Source organism: Camellia sinensis, chromosome 1 (genome assembly GCF_055761805.1).
Source record: "Camellia sinensis isolate YWXY chromosome 1, ASM5576180v1, whole genome shotgun sequence".
NCBI lineage: Eukaryota > Viridiplantae > Streptophyta > Magnoliopsida > Ericales > Theaceae > Camellia > Camellia sinensis.
The window spans coordinates 246,592,483-246,605,437 of NC_138961.1; positions in this window are offsets into that span (position 1 = coordinate 246,592,483).

Consider the following 12,955-nt stretch of genomic DNA (forward strand, 5'->3'; position numbering starts at 1 on the left):
TAAAGTGCTCCTCTCTAGGTACCCTAGACATTCAAGAAAACGACTTGTCTGGAGAGCTTTCAACTCAACTTCCTCCTCTTCCTATGTTAACTCTGCTTTTACTTAGACGAAACCATTTACAAGGCGAAATCCCTGTGCATTTGTGCCAATTAAAACAAATGATTATCTTGGATTTTTCAGAAAACAACCTTTCATATGGCATCCCCTAGTGCCTTGACAACATTACTTCTTGTAATGACGTTTCCAGTGGCAACATTCTGTTTCCTGTCGATTATGAGGGGTTAGGTGAGTTTTATGTTGCCAAAAATACTCGAACAATTGCATCCACATTTGTTCCCGTAATAGATTTATGTTATAACCAATTGACCAGTGTTGTGTCGACCCAAATAGGCAATTTGAGAGGCATCGCTGGACTGAACCAGCCAAATAACCTTCTTACTGGTCATAATTCTCTCAAATTTTAAAAACATGGAGTATTTTGAGTCTTTGGACCTTTCTAGTATCCAGTTGTCTAGTGTAATCCCTCCAGAATTAACTTCCATTTCATTTCTCGAAGTATTGAATTTTAGCTACAATGACCTGTTAGGCATCATACCAAGAGGATTTCAATTTGAAACCTTTGGCGATGAAAGCTATAGGGGCTGCTTTGTGGAGTCATTATTATTATTAATCCATGCCTTCAATTGCTTTTGAGACTGCTGTGCACATCTTATAACAGAGTTACTGTTGCATTGTAATTTCTATAGTAGATGGTAATGATTAGAATGAAGCCCTTTTAATTCTTCAAAAACGGCAGGTTTTATTATTATTATTTAAATAAAATAAAAAAAAAATCAAAGTGGTGTTGGCAATTTTAGACAAACCAAATGTCGTCGCTTTACTCCCTGAAAACACAAACGTGAGCTAGCCGGCGGGTGTGTGCCGGAAACCCCTCCGATGCCTAAGTCAGAAAAATGGACAAAGACAAAAGCTCTGTGTATTAAAGAATCAAAGTTGTGTTACCTCTCCATAGGTGATGTTTGTGAGCTTTTATAGGTTCCGTGTGGCACAATCCAAGTAGGACTCTTACTCCTCCATGTAGAGTCCTCCTAGGATTAATACTCCTGAAGGATAATGCTTATCCTTCAACACCCCCATCACTGCTTAAACCAAGTGAGATGGTTTTACCATGGCCGGACTACCATACAACCGAAATAACATTGCCATGCTAGACTAACTGGAGTGACCGATCTAACTATTAGTTCGGCTCTTTACTTCCTCACTTCTACCTCGGCTTTGCACGCCAAGACCGAGCTATCCGTAGAAGAGTTGGACCGAGCTAACCAAGAACAAAAGTCCCGAAGAGGATCCGTATACCTCGGTTAGAGATTACGACCGGGCCAACCAATTTGGCCGTGGCGACTGAGATAACAACAAGGCCTTCTTGGACCGAGCTAATGAAAAAAGCCATTTCACTCCGCCTTTCTTACTACGGCCCAAAGCGGCCTATTACCCTATCTCGGCCCAATTTATTCATATAAATTACCCTCTCAATTGCCCCTTAATTCCATCTGCGCAGCATGACGGGATTACCTTGTCTTCCAGCTGAGCTAAAAAATAAAATTTTAATCTTACTACCGAGCTAAGGCTTTAAGCTTTTCCAGCCGAGCTAAAACTCTATTAGCCTTTCCAGCCGAGCTAGGCTCACACCGGTCTGTACCTGTCTGGTTCAAACGTCTCTTCAATCACAGCAACTAAATCGCTTCTAATCCCAAGGACACGTGGCATACTCTTAGTTGTCACGCCGTCATCGTACCTCGTGTTTTTTGAACAGTCTCGCCCAAATTTTGGGCCTCGCATCAAAACAAACTCTTTTTGTTTCTCTTTTTGAATCATTACATCTTCCTATTCACCTCTTTTCTCTCTCTTTCTCGCATTCCTTCTTGTAACTAAGGAGCTTGTGTTCTTTAGGGGTGAGCATGGTCCGGATTGGACCGGATTGGGGTAAAACCATGACCAATCCGTTATCTATGGTTCCTGAAAAATTGAAACCAATCCAATCCGTTTAAATCATGGAACCAATCCATTTAAATACGGATTGAATTGGTTTAGGACCACGGATTCACATAATTAAATAACAAATATATATATATATATATAATATTTTCATTTCATAAAAATATAAACATAGCGCTATATTAGTTCCACAATAGCAACATCTATTTCTATAATAGCGACATATTGTTCTAGAATTTAAACAACCATAAGAAAACTAGTTTCACTATAAGTATTTAAACCATTACAAATTAAAACTAAAAACTAACAAACAAAAGTAATACAAGAAGATATTATACGGTTTTAGGTTTGAGTTTAGATTTTATATAAAATAAGAGAAGATACTATGGGGGAGGATGTATAATAAAGATATGTACTATTTATATACGGTCCGGATTGGTTCCAATCCAGAATTGTGGGGTTCAATCCAGAACCAATCCGTGTACTACGGATTTTTAATTCTTCAATCCGGAACCAAACCGCAGATTTCAAAAACCAATCCAAACCTATCAGATTGGACTGGATTGAATCGGATTACGAATTTTACGGATTCCTTGCTCAGCCCTAGTGTTCTTCACTGCCATTGCTTCATCTTCAGTGCTTCTACCCCTTCATCTGGTAAGTCACTCAAATCCATCTTTCTTGCTTTTGTTGTTTTCGTATTTGCTTTATACAATCCACAGCAATCTGTTCATGTGTTTTTAGAAAACACTGTTTTTGCTTTTTTATTGCCTTATTTTCTGGAAAAAAACTTCATGAGAACCTCATGAACTTTACGAAACAATCTGTAGAATACTCTATTTGATCCATAAACACGTCTCAACCGAACTAGGATACTGTTTGTGCTATGTGTATGTCTAGCTAGACCTTTCAATCGAACCAACACTTGTACCAGTAGTTTTAACAAGTAAAAAACCATCTTTTTGATTTATCTTAGCCGAGATAACAAACCGAACTAGGTCTGTACTTAGTGTGTTTGAAGGCCTCAATTCCGACCGAACTATCTTGGGGCTAAACCAGCACTCTTAGTTCAGACCGAACTAAGAAAGCTGCCCCTAGAATTTCAACCGATCTAACAAATCATTCGCCCCAACCTAACTACCAAGCACCTTGCTGAAACCGAGATAGGACCTGCAACATTTCACAAAGCCGAAGTAGGACTTAACTTGTTTTTACTTTGTAGCACGGTCTAAAGATCTGTGCTTAACACTTCTATTTTTTCACTTTGCAGACTTAGGTTGCCCAGGCACTCCTTTTGATTGCTCAACCGAGCTACACAGTAACATTTTCCGGCCGAGCTAACACTAAGCATAATTTATACATAACTTAGAAGTAAATGGGTAAATATAGGTTCTTAGTAGAAACACCAGGTGGCATGGCCGAATTCTGAAGGGATTATAACATCCCTGACGATGTCCACCTAACTCTAGCCAAAAAAGATGTTATACCTTGGGAAAACCAGGGCTTTGTACCCTTTACCCTTTTATCAATAATAGAATCCGGACTAAGATTTCCAGTCCAACCCTTAATTTGTGAATTCCTTAGGCAAACGAGAATATGCCCAACCCAGTTTTCCACTAACTCATACCGCATAATAATGGGCATAGCCGAGCTAAACCGCCGAGCTGGCATTAACCTTGGCCTAGCCGAAATATTCCACCAGTACTCCATAGGGTCAAAAGAAGACGGCTGGGTTTACTATCTTAGAATACGCCGCCGTCGAGAAAAAATAATAAAAGACACACCGGACAAAGACTTGAATGATGATGACTTTTTCTAGGTGTCTGGCAATTTTGAAGACCAGCAAGCCCAGATCCCTGGCCGAAGTATAAACTGGAATAAAGGAGAACCTGGTATAATTACTTCGGTTTGTTGGCATGTTTTGTTTTATTTCGGTTACCTGCTCCTGAACCGAACTAACAGTTTGTCTTCTTTATGCAGATTCAGCCCATCTTCAATCCTTGTACAGTTACCCCAACCTGAACACTATCCGTGCCACACTTCGTTTTCCAGAAAGAAATTGGGCCAAACTTCTAAATTTCGAACCGACATACAGATACAGCAGCCGCCGAAAAGCCAGAGTAACTGACTTTTTGTTGGAGGACGCCCCCAAACCGGACCCAACCTTGTCACAAATTATACTAATCCCACTGACTGCTGAAGAAGAGATGGCCAAAAGGAACAGAGTCAGGGCTCTCTTGATCGAGACAAACAGGGCCGAGGTACCACCTCCAAACCAAACACAAGAAACAGTGGTGGCCCTTCCATCTCGACAACCTTTTTCATCACGCCGAACTAAGCGCGCCCGTACTACCCAGACCGAACAACGCTTAATTGATGAAGACGAAACCACTCTGCCACCAAGCCCACCATCGAGCTCGCAACCGGAACATGCCGACCGAGCCAGCTCTTCCAAGTGGGCACCCAAACTGACTTTCCAGAACCATGATATTCAGGACACTGATTCAGTTGTTGCTGAAAAAGACCATCTGATGGCTTTCAACCTTACCAAGAGTGTGTGCCTCCCAGCTGACATGGAGCACCACAAGAACTTGACCGAGCTAAAGGCCATCCGCTCGGCCATGAAATCCATGATCCTAGTAAGTTGTTCTTCTTGTCTCTCTAAATATCACCAACTTTCTATTCGGTTTTGACATTAGTTTCTTTTTTAGGCTGTGCAAAAGGGCCAAATTGCGCATAAAAAGGAGTTGGAGCTCAGGAGCACAGCAAGGCAAGCCATGGCAGAGGTTGAAGCAAAAACAACCGAACTGAAGGAGTCTTACCAGAAAACGGCCGAGCTAGAGGCCGAGGTAGCTCGTCTGACCGGACTAGTTACCTCGGCCGATGCAGACAAACAGAAGGCTCTAGCTGTGATGAAGGACAAGTACCTTCATGAGCTAGTCAAGCTCGAAGGTAAGAAGGACGCCGAGATAACGGAGCTGAAGAAGAAGGCAGAAGACACCGAGCTCCGGGGTTTCAAGGAGGGCGAAGCCCTTTATATCAAACAATGTGAAGCAGCAAAGGATTTATTCTTCAAGTGCGGCTGGAGAGGTGCTGTGGAGCAGCTCGGTTGTGGGCCCGACACCGAGGTCTACAATGCTCCTCAGTACTTCATTCCGGCCTCACTGGCGGCGTATGCTGCCGACCTTCAGGAGCAATTTCTTGAAGAAGGTGGAGATGAAGGCTCTTCTTCTGAAGACGACTCCCAGCCCGGTCGCCAGCCTACTCCTCAAATTCCAGCGATCTCCAATCCCCCAGCACCTGATGCTATAGTTGTGTCTCCAGCTAAGCCGAACCCAGAGGAGCTTGTTTCAACCGAGCTCAACCGAGTTCTGGCTACGACCGAACTTCCTGCTGAGACCGGACTCAGAGTTGAGCTGGATGCTGATCTGGACGATCTTTTTAATTGATTTTGTATCTTTTTTTTTTCTTTTCTCTTTTTGTAGCCGGGCTGTGGCTCCTCCTTTGTACTTGTTTTGAATTTGATAAATGAAAATCATCTTTTCTGCTCAACACTTATTCCGGTTTGATCTGTATGCTTGTAACTGTAATGACTTTTCAATGACTTCTTTTGTTCCAACTATTATCTCGGTTTGCTTTCCTGTTTGTGCTTGCTTTCTAACTGCAACTTGAACGAAACACAATATTTTACGGCCGAGATATTTTATTCCGGTCTTAGCTGAGCAATCTGACTGAACTTACTAGCCAACCACTCTTTAGCCGATATACGTACTTCGGCTGAAGAGTACCAAGAGTGGTTTAATCTAGTCAACCATTCTTCAGCCTATACCCTTACTTCGGCTGAAGAGTAATAAGAGTTTAATCCAGCTAACCACTCTTTAGCCGATGTCCTTACTTCAGCTAAAGAGTACTAAGAGTTGGTTTAATCCAGCCAACCACTCTTTTAGCCGATGTCATTACTTCGACTAAAGAGTACTAAGAGTTGGTTTAATCCAGCCAACCGCTCTTTTAGCCGATGTCATTACTTCGGCTAAAGAGTATTAATCCAGCCAACCACTCTTTAGCCGATGTCCTTACTTCGGCTAAAAGGGTACTAAGAGTTGGTTTAATCTAGCCAACCACTCTTTAGCCGATGTCCTTACTTCAGCTAAAGAGTACTAAGAGTTGGTTTAATCCAGCCAACCACTCTTTTAGCCGATGTCATTACGTTGGCTAAAGAGTACTAAGAGTTGGTTTAATTCAGCCAACCACACTTTAGCTGATGTCCTTACTTCGGTTAAAGAGTACTAAGAGTTGGTTTAATCCAGTCAACCATTTTTTAGCCGATGTCCTTATATCGGCTAAAGAGTACTAAGAGTTGGTTTAATCCAGCCAACCACTCTTTTAGCCGATGTCATTACTTCGGCTAAAGAGTACTAAGAGTTAGTTTAATCCAGCCAACCACTCTTTTAGCCGATGTCATTACTTCGACTAAAGAGTACTAAGAGTTGGTTTAATCCAGCCAACCACTCTTTAGCCGATGTCCTTACTTCGGCTAAAGAGTACCAAGTGTTGGTTTAATCCAGCCAACCTCTGGATTGGTTTTTCCAGCCAACCTAAAGTAAAGTGTTTGGTTATTTCGACCAAACGTCCTGCAGCCTGGATCCTTATCCTGGGTTTAGGAATGGTGTTGGTTTTTCCAGCCAACCTTTAGATTGGTTTTTCCAGCCAACCTAAAATAAAGTGTTTGGTTATTCCGACCAAACGTCCTGCAGCCTGGATCCTTATCCTGGGCTTAGGAAGGGTGTTGGTTTAATCCAGCCAACCGCTAAGTTGGTTTTTCCAGCCAGCTTAGAATAAAGTGTTTGGTTATTTCGGCCAAACGTCCTGCAGCCTGGATCCTTATCCTGCAGCCAACCTAAAATAAAGTGTTTGGTTATTCCGACCAAACGTCCTGCAGCCTGGATCCTTATCCTGGGCTTAGGAAGGGTGTTGGTTTAATCCAGCCAACCGCTAAGTTGATTTTTCCAGCCAGCTTAAAATAAAGTGTTTGGTTATTTCGGCCAAACGTCCTGCAGCCTGGATCCTTATCCTGGGCTTAGGAAGGGTGTTGGTTTTTCCAGCCAACCTTTAGATTGGTTTTTCCAGCCAACCTAAAGTAAAGTGTTTGGTTATTCCGACCAAACGTCCTGCAGCCTGGATCCTTATCCTAGGCTTAGGAAGGGTGTTGGTTTAATCCAGCCAACCTCTAAGTTGGTTTTTCTGGCCAACTTATAATAAAATGTTTGCAATGTTTCTAACGCCACTAAAACTAACTTTTACAGAAAACAACTATGCTGAAAAGAATCGACTTGTTTTATTGAGGAAAGAAAAAATTGCACATGTTTGAAAGAGGAAAGCTAAAAATAAAATAACTTGAGATTGGCGGTGTTCCATGGCCTAGGGATTGCTTTGCCGTCCTTGTCTTCTAGGTGGTATGCCCCTTTGCCTGCTAACCCAGCCACTTTGTAAGGACCTTCCCAATTAGGCCCTAGCTTGCCATCTCCTAGCACCAGGGTGTTTCCCATCACTTTGCGCAGCACCCAATCTCCGATCTTGAATTGTCTTGGATGCATTGTTTTGTTGTATTTCCTGGATAACTCTTGTTGATATGAGGCAATGTGGACTAGTGCTCTTTCTCTTCTTTCTTCGGCGAGGTCGAGCTCCAATGTTATGGCTTCTTCATTCAAGTCTGGATCAAAATTTTCGCTTCTAATTGTGGGGAGGCCAACTTCCAGTGGGATTACTGCTTCCATGTCATAGGCTAAAGAGAATGGTGTTTCTCCTGTTGATCGTCGAGGTGTGGTGCGGTAAGCCCATAAAACATGAGGAAGTTCCTCCGCCCACTTGCCTTTTGCCTTCTCTAACCTTTTCTTCAGTCCATCCAAGACAACCTTGTTTGATGCTTCTGCTTGGCCATTTGCTTGAGGATATGTTGGCGTAGAATTGTAGAATTCTATCTTGTATTCTTCACAAAAGCCTCTAAAGATTCTACCATCAAACTGGGTGCCGTTGTCTGATATTAGGGCTTTAGGTATGCCGAATCGAGTAATGATATTCTGCTAGACGAACTTCTTCACATCTTTTTCTTTGATTGATGCCAATGCTTCTGCTTCCACCCACTTTGTGAAGTAGTCTGTTGCTGCGAGAAAGAACTTCCTGTTTCCGGGCGCTGTTGGAAGCGGTCCTACTATGTCCAAGCCCCACATTGCAAAGGGCCATAGATTGGACAATGGTAGGAGTTCTCTAGCTGGCTGATGTATTTGATGTGCGAACTGCTAACATTTCTCACACTTCTTCACATACTTCTCTGAGTCAGCTTGCATGTATGGCCACCAGTATCCTTGCGAAATGGCTCTGTAAGCTAATGATCTTCCCCCATGGTGGCTTCCGCACACCCCTTCGTGTATTTCGAACAAGAATGCTTCTACTTTGCTGGGGTGGACACACTTTAGATAAGGTCCTGAGAATGACTTTTTGTATAATGCCATGGATGGGGAGAGCCAAAATTGCTGCGACTTTGCTCGAATTTTGTTAGCTTCTTTCTTGTCTTCCGGTAAGATGCCGTCTTTTAAGAACAGTATAATGGGATCCATCCATGAGGGGCCTAATTCGGCGCAAGATACCTCTTCTACTTCGGGGTCTTCAATGCTTGGCCTTGGTAAGTAGTCAATTAGTAGTGGGTGAGGGATGGATGTATCTGCCATTGACGCAAAGCTTGCGAGTTTGTCTACTCTACTGTTTTCCTCCCTACCAATATGTTCTATCCTTACTATTTCAAATTTCTTGATCTCTGTTCTGACCAATTCTTGGTACTTGGCCATCCTGTCATCCTTTGCTTCATAGTTGCCAGAAATTTGGTATACCACCAGCTGTGAGTCGCTGTAGACCATTAATTTGGTGGCCTTCATGTAGAATGCTGATTTGAGTCCTGCTAAAAGTGCTTTATACTCCGCTTCGTTGTTTGATGCTGGGAAGCCAAGGTTGATTGCTTGCTCCACAACCAGGCCGTCTGGTGAGATGAGGACTATGCCAAGTCCTGCACCATGCCGGTTGGATGCTCCATCTACAAAGAGCTTCCACATCTCACCAACGAACAACTTCCAGCAAGTGGAGGGGTCAGATGATGTCATGGGGTCAAGAATGTTGCTGGTGTTCTCTTCAAGGTCCATGCTTGCTGTTTGCCCCTCGCTATCTGATTGTACCAAGTCTTTATTTGTTGGTGAGTCTTGGCTCGATGTAGCTTGGTTTGCTTCCTCCTTACTGTCTTTATTCTGGTCTGCCTTGGGGTCTGACTGAATATCCTGCACCAGGGGTTGCGCTATTCCGGCGTCAACTTCTATTCCTGGTTTGGTTGTATCAGTCAGGTCGACTGGGCAGATATGATGACTTCCTAGGGTGAATTCTGCGACAAAGTCTGCCAAAGCTTGGGCCTTTATCATGGTTCTGGGTTGGAACTTGATGTCGAATTGTCCCAACTCAACTGCCCATTTCAAGATTCGCCCAGAAAAATTTGCCCTCTCAAACAAAGCTTTTTATGGGAAAGCTGTGAGGACGACTATAGTGTGGGCGTGAAAGTAGTGTGATAACTTTCTTGAGGCCATCATCAAGGCCAATACCAGTTTTTCCAGTGGTAAGTACCTTGTTTCGGCACCCAGCAATGTCTTGCTGACATAATAGATGGGCAGATGTTGGATTCTTTCTGCGCGGACCAATACTGCGCTAATTGCGTGCTGAGAGACTGCCAGGTACAGGAAGAGTTCTTCTCCAGGTATTGGGGTTACTAGTAATGGTGGAGAAGACATGTATTCTTTCAAGCTTTCCAGAGCTCGGTCGCATTCTTCGTCCCACTCGAACTTGGCTTTCAATGTTTAAAAAAATGGTCGTAGTCTGTTTGACGACCGGCTAATGAATCGATTGAGTGCAGCTACCATGCCAGTGAGATGCTACACTTCTTTTACTGAGTTAGGCCTCTCTAGGTTCTGAATAGCTTTGATCTGGGAGGGGTCTGCCTCAATACCCCGTTGGTCACTAGGAAGCCCAGGAATTTGCCAGATCCCACACCGAACGCGCACTTGGATGCATTAAGGCGCAACTTGTGCTTCTTCAGAATCTGAAACATCTCACCTAGGTCCCTTAGATGGTCATTCTCATCCTTGCTCTTGACCACCATGTCATCGATGTAAGCCTCCATTGTTCTGCCTAACAATGGCTCAAACATCTTGGTGACCATTCTCTGGAATGTTGCCCCTACGTTCTTTAGGCCAAAGGGCATGACCTTATAGCAATACAGTCCTCTTGGAGTGGTAAAGGACGTGACCTCCTGGTCTGGTTCGTACATGGCAATCTGATGGTAGCCTCTGTACGCATCCAGAAAGCTAAGTCGGTTGTGCCCCGCCGTCAGGTCTACCAGTTGATCTATCCGTGGTAGGGGGAAGCTGTCCTTTGGGCATGCTTTGTTGACTGTCTTATAGTCGACGCAGACACGCCATTTGCCATTCTTCTTTGGTACCACGACTGTGTTGGAAATCCATCTGGGATAGTGCACCTCTCTGATAGCTCCTGCCTCTAGCAGATTTCTCACCTCTTCCGCCATTATTTCGGCGTGGTAGAGTGCCGATCTGCGAGTGCGCTGAATGATTGGTCTGGCAGATGGGTGGACATTGAGTTGGTGACAGATGAAGTTTGAATCAATGCCTGACATGTCGTAGGGTGTCCAGGCGAACACTTCGATGTTAGAGGTCAAGAATTCCAAGACCTCCAATCTCTCAGTGCTAGACAACGACGAACCGAGCAAAAAGAACTTATCTGGATTCTTTTAATCTATTCTTACCTCTACCAAATCTTCCACCGCTTTTTGATCAGCTACTCTGCCGACATCTGCGAACAGTTCATTACTCTCAGGTTCTTCCACCGAATGAACATATCCCTTGGCAGCGCGGCTGCCATTAGCCGTGACAAAGCATTGCTTGGACATAATCTGGTCTCCAAAGACCTCTTCAATTGCTCCAGTTCCGTTGGGGAATCGCATTACTTGATGGTAGGATGATGCTACTGATTTCATGGCATGGAGCCATGTTCTTCCCAAAATTATGTTGTAAGTGGAAGGGACTTTCAATACCCAAAATTTCACTTGTTTTGTCACGCTTCCTGCCCTAACTGGCAGGATAATTTTGCCGACTGGCCATTCTGGCATTGAGTTGAATCCGATCAGGGGGGATACAGCCGGTGCCAGGTCTTTGTCCTCCAATTTCAGTTGTTTGAAGGTGTCGTAATACATTATCTCACACGAGCTGCCTTGGTCTATCAGAATTCGTTTGACGTCATAATCCTTGATGCGGAGGGTGACCACCAGTGCATCGTTGTGAGGGCAATATATTCTTTCCAAGTCCTTGTCTGAAAAAGACATGACATTCGTGGCCTCTGTTCTCCCATTTTTGATGGCAGGTTGGGCACTTAGTACCGTCCTTAAGTGCTCAGCCTTCTTGATCGATCCTCTGAGCTCGCATACACGCTCATGTTCGAATACCCCATGTATCATATTGATCACACCTTGAGGTGGCGCGTCAATTGGCATTCCATTGGGGTTATTGTGGTCCTGGGGGGCTGGTTGCGTCCCTCCTTCAATGTATTTATCCAGGTGACCGGCTGCCACCAACTCCTCCAGATGCTGTCTCAATGGCATGCAATTTTCAGTGCGGTGCCCCTTTTCTTTGTGAAAGGTGCATCACGATCTTTCGTCATAGTCTTTCTGTGCTTCCCTTAGCTTAGTTGGCCATCTAACGAAAGGCTCATCGCGTATTTCACTCAGAATCTGATAGATCGGCTTTTTGAATACCGTGGTTATGGCAGTACGGATTCTCAACCATCTTTTATCCTGGTCTTCTTCGTTGTCCCGCCTGCCTCGTCCGTTTTTGTTTGGACGTTCTACCGTGTTGATCTTTGCTGTGATCTTTTTATCTGGTACTGTAGTCGTGCCAGATTTTGCCTTAGCACAGGCGCCATCCTCTTCCACCCTGATGTGCTGATGCACTATTTCCATCAAGGCCTCCATGGTGAGGGGCGGTGTCATGGTGATTGAGTCCCTTAGTCTGTTTCTGACTGGAAGGCCTCTTTTGTACTGTGCAATGGCGAGATTGGTGGGACAGTCCCCATCTGGTTGAATGTCTCCCAGTAGTGACTATTGTAGGATCTTAGTTTCTCATTTTCGCCCATGTCGATGGAGAGTAACTGGTCAATCTCTACCGGGGTTTTGGTGTTTGTTCTGAACCTTGTGACGAACGCCTCCGCCAATTGTGCCCAGGAGGCTATGCTGCCTTCTGGAAGTTTTTCGAACCAAGTTAAACCTAGATCACCAAGGCTTGATGGGAAAAGAATGCACATCAAAGCCTCGTTTCGCCGATATACCGCCATAACCTGGCGGAAGTGGCTTAGGTGTATATAGGGGTCCGTCTTCCCCTCATACGTGGTAAATTTGGGCTGAAGGAAGCCTGAAGGTAGGGGCGCGTTTTCTATTGCCGGAACGAATGGCGAGGTCTGCAGCCTTGCTAATGCTTTGTCCGTTGGTTCGTAGGCAGGGTGCGGTAATGGCATTCCAACCTCGACGCTTCCATGCATCCGAGGAGCCAACCGCTGTAGGGCAGATACCCTGCGAGGGCCGCGCGCCCTAGTATCTTCCTTAAATCGTGCCATTTCTTCCAGCATGATTCGCAAATCGGATGATTTGGGCAACTCCGTTTGCCTGGATGATGTCTGGTGCGAATGCGAGGGTCGATAGGTACTTCCCTCTGTGTAAGACCTCAATGATCTCGTTCTCTCAGACCTGGAGAAACGAGTTCTGGAGGTTCTAGATTGAGTATCGCCTGTCCTGAGACTCCTACTTTTTGCTTGTGATGGTGTGGAATACCTTCCACGGTCTTCTGAGCGGCGAGGGGGTGTTTTG